We start from the raw sequence: 8,631 nt of genomic DNA on the forward strand, positions 1-8,631 counted from the left end.
GGGGTTTGTTCAACCTGCATAATAAAAGGCTCAGGGGGGACCTTCTCACTCTCTACAGCTCCCTGACAGGAGGGTGGAACCATCTCATCTCCCAGGTAACAAGTGACAGGATGGAAGGAAAGGGCCTCAGGTTGCACCAGGGGAGGTTTGGGTTGGATATCGGGGAAAATTTCTTTGCTTGAAAGGGTGGTCAGGCAGTAGAACAGGCTGCCCAGGGAAATGGTGGAGTCACCATGCCTGGAAGTGTCCAAAAAAAGTGTGGCTGTGGCCACTGAGGATGTGGTTTGGTGGTGAACGTGGTGGTGGTGCTGAGCTGAAGGTTGGACTTGATGATCTCAAAGGTCTTCTCCAACCATAACAGTGATAACAATGATTCTGTCATTACACTCTTACAGCCCCATTTTCCTCTCAGCCATCACCCAACCTCTGGAAAACCAAAAGCCTTTCTTCCAGCTTTGTCCCTTCTAGAGGAAGATTTTAACTTCTTAGAAACACATCTAAATCTCCTCACCATGGTCTGTCTTCGTCCCTGTTTCAGTCTCCAGAGAGGGAGCTGTGAACCTCTTGCAAAAGAAATTTAAATGCAAACCCCAAATAACAGACCTATTCCCACCTATTTTCAAGCAAGGCAAAGTCTAGACTTGGCTGCAAGCTTGCAACACCTAATTTCAGTCCTGATTATAAAATAAAACGGGGTATATAAACAAAGAATATTTTATTTACTCACACTGATGTTGAGTAAATTCACCTCCCTCACTTTTGTTTTCCTTGCACAAACACATTCAATCACCAGGACATAGAATATTGCCCCTGGATTTTATTAGTCACAGGTGAGGTGTTCTTTCAATTAGATATAATTAAGAAATTCAGTCCAGTATCATAACACAGTCCTAAGGAAATGACACGTCTCTCATTGACTGTGCTTATTGAAAATAGCACTTTTTTTCATTACAGCCTACATATAAATTAATCTTTTTTTGGATGAGAATTAATTGCTCAAGGTCAGTAATTAATCTCTTTGTTTTGCAAGATGGACTTCACTTAACTGAACTGCATTTAAGAGCTTCCAAATTTCCAAGAACAAAACATTTCAGCATTTTACACAAATAAGGGCAGGAATCAAAGGACTCTGATTTGACTCTAAAATAGATGACTATAAGTTGCCTTTCTAAATCCTTGATTTTTTTTTTTCCAAGCTGATACAGCATTTTACACTTAAACATGAAGTAATTAGGATATTTACAGTGTTGTCCCCCAGAAAAACTGAAAGCTTTTGCCCTGCAGTAGCTGCTGTCTAATCCTAGAGTTTGAATGTACAATATAGCCTTTTTTTTTAACTCCAAGTATCACCCCCAGGTGTTGTCACACTCCCTCCCACCTTGGTGGTGTAAATTTTAATGCCTGTTTTAGGGATATAAAACACTCCATCAGTCTCTGGTTTGCAAAGTGTGCTGTAGAATGTCCAAAATATATCCCAGCAGCAAAAGGCACAGACTCCAGCACTCCTGCAAATACAGCAGGAGGGGTGGACTCAGCAATACCTTTTGTTCAGGAATAGGGAGTCAAAGAAAATATGCATTGTGGTGCTGCCAAAAAAAGACATTAAAGTGGATGCTGCCAATGCAGACAGAGCAGAACTCACCATAGCCAGCAGCTCACAACCACACCTCCAGCAAGGCTTCATCAGCCTGTGAAGGTTTTTCTTGTCCTGCAGGTTTTAATGATTGGCAAAATGGGAATATTTATATGAAAGGGATCATTTATTATTACAAACGCTCAGACAAAAGATCTTAATCAGAATTATTGACTACACAATATAAAAGCTAAAACTACCAGTAGTACAGGACAAGATAGGATAGTGCACTATATTTAAGCAATTATTAGAACAATTATATTGAAGCTGGCAAAAAGGAGATAATTATTAAGTAGAGATTTGATGTAACTCACTCAGATCAACCCCCAGATCTTTTCCCCTCAACCTCCAGGCCCAGCAAAGCCCATCCTCCAGGTATCTCCCAGGAGTTACATCATAAAACCTTCCCAGAGAATAGTTGGATGAACACACACACTCAAATATTTCAGTCAAAATGAGGAAGGAAGTCAAATAATGAAGGGCAAGTGTGAGCCAGAATTTACTCTGTGAGTAATCATCTTGCAAAAACACACTCCTGGGCCAATGGAACAGGCAACTGTGGGCTCTTCTCTCCTGCTGTGCTAAATATTTGCCTCTCTTCAACTTCTCTTAGAGAAAAAAAAGAATCGTGAGTGCTCGTCTTTCCTTTCTCTTAGGGGTTTTCTCCCCTATTTTTTTTCCTCTCTTGGTACATTTTTAGCTCCCAGTTATGTTATGAATACCCAAATACACCCCAACAAAATCATTCTGCCTTGAAATGGCTTTTGTGTTAGTGTTCTGAGCAATTACCCTTTGGAAACAAATATTCTTTATGATTTTAAGCATGGAGAGATAACTAAGATTATTCTCTATTAAGGATTCTTTTTTTTGCCATGAAAGGAACAGGAAGAAAACCATCAGAAGAAATATTCCTCCAGTAAATATTTCTGCTGTCTGAAGCCTGTCACTTCCATAAATCACTCTGTGCTCTGGGTAATACACACGACTGTACTACAAATGAGCATTTAATTAGTGTTCTAATACAAATACCAAGCACCCCCTGTGCTAATAACCAACATTTGAGGCTGTAAATATTTGTCAGGTAAATATCATGGAATTGTGAGGCTCCACCTGACCTCAGGCAAGGAAAATGAGTGAGATGAATTCACTGGCTCCATTACCCAGAGATCAATTGATGGCATCACACAGCACTGGCAGGAGATACCAGAGGTCAAGGAAAGGCCATAAACTGGTTCATGGGGAAATGAGCCTCAGGCATGGCAGGGACAAAGCTCAACAGCTATTTTTAGGCAGTTAAAAGTTACAGAAAAAGAGTTTCACATAACCACACAGTGAATTTTATTGGAAAAATCCTGGTGGCTTGGTTCTGTGACTCAGCCTTGGCTCAGGGCTCTCCAGCAGGGATCTGGAGGCTTGTCCTCCCACAGGGGCTCAGGGAACCATCAGCTTCTGAGTGTGGTGTGGACAGAGAGAGGACCCTGTGGAAGTAGGGGTGTGTCAGCATTCCAGGGACACTCTGTGTGAGGCAGAGCTTGGTTCTGTACCAAACAGTAAAGAAGAAAAGTAGCTCTGGAGGCCGATAAATGTGTGTGTGTTTTCAGATGAATTTTTAGCACACACTAAAAATAAATTGCTGGAGATAAGTCTCCCCATTCCAAGGGAGAGACACCACCAGAATTCCATAACCAGAAGGTTCCTGTACCACTGGTGGTCCTGAATCTATAAAATTATTTATACATATGCACTGATTTTGTACGAAGAGCTCAAATAAGCTTAAGAATAGTCTGGAGCCTGAATTTACACACCATTTCCACTGTAGTTGCACATCACACAGTGCCTGCAGCCATCCATATCCCAGCCTGAGGGACTCCAGCCCTGCAAAACTCCTCAGCAATCCCACATTTCCACGTGCCTGACTTCCAGTCCTTCTGCAACTCACCATCCATGTCAGCTCCTCACTGGCAGAGGCAAGTTTGGGACAGATGAGACAAATCCCAAAGATGCTTCCACCACATGGGATTGGCACTCTGAAGTAAAGGGAATTTAAGGGCAAAAGAGCTCAGTGGTGAGGAATGGTTGGAGGTGACTCTTGGGATGAACCCTAAATATTGCTGTCAACCCGTTTGAAGGCCACCAAATATAAAAAGCTGATTTCTGCTTCTGAGACATCCTTTCAGGATACCTGTCCTGTGGCACGTGTCAGCACCCACCTGTAGGAGTATCTGCCCTTTCCTGTGCCCTTGTTGGCTGCTTGAACCACTCAAAAAAATGAGTAATGTGGATCCCAACAAGAAATACAGAAACTTATTCCCAGGAAAGCCATGTGAACTTAGGTTGGGCACTTTATGCTGATCATCCTCACCAGGTCTAGAACCAGGAATAGAATCAGTAGGAAAAACACAAGAGACTTAATCCCCCTCCTTAGCACTGCTGACTGCAACAGGGAATCTGAATATCTGTACAGACCTGATCTGTATCTTCCCATTACACAGTCCAGATTTGCTGTTGGACATGAAAACTCCATCTATAATATATAAGGAAAAATTGTCACCTCAGGATGGAGACTAAAATGCCTCTGAGTAATGTAAGAGCTGTAGTGAGGCAGCTGATAGGACAAAGTAGACACAGTTTAAACTCTTGTCCCTCTCCAGACATCAGCACTTCACACAGGGCTGTAAGCAAATGGTTTTCACACTGTGCTCTACAGAGCTGGGAATCCTTTTTGTTCAGAAAAAACTGCCAAAATAAGACAGTGGGATCCCAGGACCTTCTCATTTCCATGGCCTCAGGCACAGCTCTTCTAAAAAAGCATTCTGGACACCAGACTGTGATTAGTGTCTAGATAGGAATCAGTCTTCTTTCTTCATCAAAGGCTTCAAATTAATCTGGGAAACAAGAAAACAAGGCAATAAGAAAGTCAGACTCAGCTGAATCCTCAGCTCAGGACCTGACATAGGTCCTGAGTCTGAACATATTCAGTGCCCACAGTGACCCCACTGAGGGTAAGACAGGATTGCACAGACACACACACTGTTCTCCAGGATGCTTTATTCCTTCACTGAGCTGGATTAGTCTGACCAGATGTTGGTATCTTCTCTATAAATCTCTATAAATCCCAAAGTGAACATCTAAAATATGTCAGAAGAGTCATCTTTTAAACTGCCTGTTCCTGTCCAAGGATCCAGGTTGACCAGCTCACCTCATGATGTCTCTAAAATCACTGGCTGCAGCTACCAGTAGTACATCTAATATTTTGCCTGTCGGAAAAATCACTGAATTCACTTATTTTTTTGATTAATCTTAAATTCTCTATGGTTCCATTTCCTACCTGAAAGTGGCTCAGTGATCCATGGCTGTGGAAAATAGTCCCATTCGTGTTTATGCAGTTCTAAGTTACTGCAGTGACAAGAACCTGGAAAAAATAATACACTTCTACTTTCAGACTCTGGAGGGTTTGAGGAGTGTTTAGTAAATCAAGCAGAGGGCTGTTGCAAAAGAGAGGTAGAACCTAATGTTGTTTTGCTGCCCATTTGAAAGAGCACCAATATGCTGAATAAAAAAATACTAACACAGGTAAAAAAAAACAGAGTGGAATTTTAGTCAGTCAAATAGAAAGGGAAATTAAGGTTGCACAGGCAAATTTTTCCAGTGTTTTCAGACTTCTGAATAACTTACACTGCAGTTTCAATGTTATTTTAATTATTTTTCTTCAGCTGCAACCTACACAATAGTATGTTCAGCACTCTCTATTCCAAAGGCATCACTCTGTCACCAGGTGAAAAACAGATTCTATTACTACACTGAAGATTTTGAAAACTCTTTTCTGATTTCAAGTCAGAATACAAATGTTTGCCATCTGCAGTGGATCAGAAATTGTGAAAAACAGTTCTATTTCAGCATTCAAGTGTGCAGCTTTCACTCCATCTTCTCAAAAAATAATAACTAAAATTAGCTCTGCAGAAATTTTGGGGGAAAAAGAATACTTGATTTAAGTTAAATTTTAATTTTCATTAAAAAAAAAAATTAACCAGTAGAATTTTTTTATTCCTCAAAAATAAATGCTGGAAAAAACAAATACCTTTTCTGTGTCACTGATGTTTATCTTCACTTAGTAGTGAATTAATAAGTTCAGGCTTTTCCATCTTCCTTTGAAGCAGTGAAATAATACTTTTTTTCTTCAAGTTGGATCAAAATTTATCCCAACATGCTTGGGATACCTATAACCAGGTAGGCTTTGTGTCTTTTGTTAAAACCTTCTTGTTGACTGAGCATATGAGACTGTACTAATGCTACCCAGATTATATAGGATGCAGTTAGCAGAGAATGTGCAGCTGAACAGGGAGGAAAAGCTCATGTGTGGGGATTTTGAGCCCAAATCTGCCACGTCGAATCTTGGCAGGAGAGCTCAGAATTTTATCAGGTTCTGTGCTCTTGGTGCACAGAGAGGAAAAGCATTTATTGCATGAAATATTTATTCTGAAAGGTGTTGCTTTAAAGGTCAAAGCAGGACCCCGGTGGGTGGTGCCGGCTGGGAGTCAACCACGACATGTAGCAGAAATGTCCTTCAGTGGCATCCCATGGGATGCAACTGGCTCAGTCCATCTGAAGTCCTTCCCTGTGAGGGTGGGGAGGCCCTGGCACAGGTTGCCCAGAGAAGCTGTGGCTGCCCCTGGATTCCTGGAAGTGTCCAGGACCAGGTTGGACGGGGCTTGGAGCAACCTGGGCTAGTGGAAGGTGTCCCTGCCCATGGCAGGGGAGTGAAATGAGATGATCTTTAAGGTCCCTTCCAACCCAAACCATTCAACGATTCTACGAATCCATGATCACAATTTCTATTTGCTGATCCCCTCAAGATTACAAGAAGCTTCTGACACTGTTACAACCCTAAAATGAAAGCCCAAAGTGAGCAGTGAACAACAGAAAGAGACCTCAACAGGAGAGGTTGGATGAACTTGGAGCAACCTGTCCTAGTGGAATTTGTCCCTGCCCATGGTAGAGGGTTGGAAACAGTCGATCTTTAAGGTCTCTTCCAACCCAAACCATTCCAAGATTCCATGATTCTGTGATCTGACTGTGGTCACAGGAGGTAATTTGGAAACTGGTATCTGCAGGAGGTGGAAAAATGAAGGAAGCTTTGCCTCTCAAGAAGGAACATGCTATGGAAGCAAAGATGGACTTTTATGAACTGTTTCAGAGTGTGTTTTGTGTTTAATATTGTGTTTTCTTTATTTATTGTAATATTCCCCTCATTATTATACCCTAGTTTTCCAGAACTTTCCCTCATGGCCCTAAACACTGTCCTCTTATTGGTTAATTTTTGGTGCAATGCAGCACCTTTCCCTGTATGGTTTTACCACCCTGTTAATTTACATACTCCACCCTTGCTCCTCCCTAACTCCACCTCCTCTTCCAGAGGGTTCTCACCTCACCATATAAAAGGCAGGAGCCATTTTGTGTTGATTCATCCTAATAAAACCTTTTCACCTGGATGCCAGAAGTGTCCCAGTCTCATTCATTTGGAGTTAACCGTGGCAGGTATCCAATGCACCTTGGAATGCTCATGGATGTGCAGGTTCAGGACACCTCCTGCCAGATTAGTTGCTTCTGTTTGAGACCTGCCCTGGGAGATATTCCCCCTCAGGAATGTGGGAAATGTGTCCTTCATCACAGACCCACCCTGCTCACACCAGTCAACTATCAAGATTATCCTTCCAGTTTCCCTACCTTTCCATCTTCACTGTGATCTGGGAAGAATGTTTATTATATGGGATATGTGAGGTGCCCTCTGGCCTTGCTTCAGATACCTACATTGCATGGGAGAAATTGTCCCTGTTGCTAATTAGCCAGTTGGCATTGAAGGAATGTTTTGCTTCATTAAAACCAGGTTTTGAGGATTGGTTTTGTTCTCCTGCATCTCCACACACTGTGCTCTGTCACTTCAACAGGCTCTCCTCCCAGGAGACTGGACTTAGTCAAGATGTTTGGTAATTAAAAAAAAAAAAAAGAATAAAAAGACAAAAGAGAGAGAGAAAGCAGACTGTCTAATTAAAAACAATCTCTCAGCTTAATATTTGTTCTGAAATAGGAAGGTTCTTAAGTTTTTAATTACTCTTTGTTGTTCATTGTTCTGAAGAGGGGCACAGGATGTTCATGGCCTTTGTGGATAGGACTGTCCAGTTTGGTTGATCAGTCATTCCCATTAGAAAGAACTTACCAAGGATATGTATTTTTATTCTGTTCTGCAGTATGGATTTGTTTTCAGGATCATAAAAGCACGTACCTCTGACAACTTCTGGTGAACTTCAGCCACAGAGCCATAGCTCAGAATGATATTCCCTGCAAAACTCCTTTTCCCCAGTGAACTTGCACTGTCTGAACCAACATAAACTTTCTGGTTGCTGTGTCAGATGAGCACCTGAAATCACACCTCTGTGGGATCATAGACTCAAGGAATCATAGAATGGCCTGGGCTAGAAGGGACCTGAAACATCATCTAGTTCCAACACTCTGTTCACTAGACAAGGTTGCTCAGAGAGCCATTTAATGATGAGAACCAAGAATTATTCACACACAAGCCAACAATAAGTGTTTTAACCTGTGTGCTGTCCGTGCTTGTCAAAATCTGGTTTTTGTGTGCACTGAATGGAGAGAAGCAGAGGTTGTACGCAGATAATCTGTTCAGATAATGTGCTTAATCATCCCCTTTAATTAATTAAAAAAAGCTGATTACTGTGGTTAGATTCACCTCATGGATCATTCACCATCTCTGATAGACATTTACCCATGGATCAGTCAGCCCAGAATCCCTGTATCCCTCAGTGGAAAGGATGCAGCTCTGTGGGTCTATTTTGGGTGGGATGAATTGTGCTCTAGACCCCAACCACAGGTCTAGGGAGCTCAAAGAGAATCCTAGAGAAACATCTGAGTCATAACACCTCTGCCACAGACATTTATGCTTTTGCAGTTGAATTATACCCCAGATATTTCAATCATTCATC

The 8,631-nt window shown here is 41.7% G+C and overlaps 1 long non-coding RNA gene across 2 annotated transcripts; it reads right to left on the reverse strand.

The window, feature by feature from the left end:
* Positions 1-2,994: 2,994 nt before the first annotated feature.
* Positions 2,995-8,057, reverse strand: LOC113996143. 2 transcript variants are annotated; one of them, XR_005563938.1, is made up of 4 exons: positions 7,914-8,057; positions 4,962-5,045; positions 4,401-4,518; positions 2,995-3,111 (listed from the first exon to the last, which is right to left on the reverse strand). It is a non-coding gene; the product is annotated as an uncharacterized LOC113996143 (long non-coding RNA). The 2 variants fall into 2 exon arrangements; XR_003543642.2 differs by lacking the exon at positions 2,995-3,111 and having other exon boundaries at positions 4,285-4,518; positions 7,914-8,051.
* Positions 8,058-8,631: the final 574 nt, after the last annotated feature.

This window comes from Pipra filicauda, unplaced genomic scaffold, assembly GCF_003945595.2.
Source record: "Pipra filicauda isolate LSUMZ 115617 unplaced genomic scaffold, ASM394559v2 scaffold269_size1075953_pilon, whole genome shotgun sequence".
Classification (NCBI taxonomy): Eukaryota; Metazoa; Chordata; class Aves; order Passeriformes; family Pipridae; genus Pipra; species Pipra filicauda.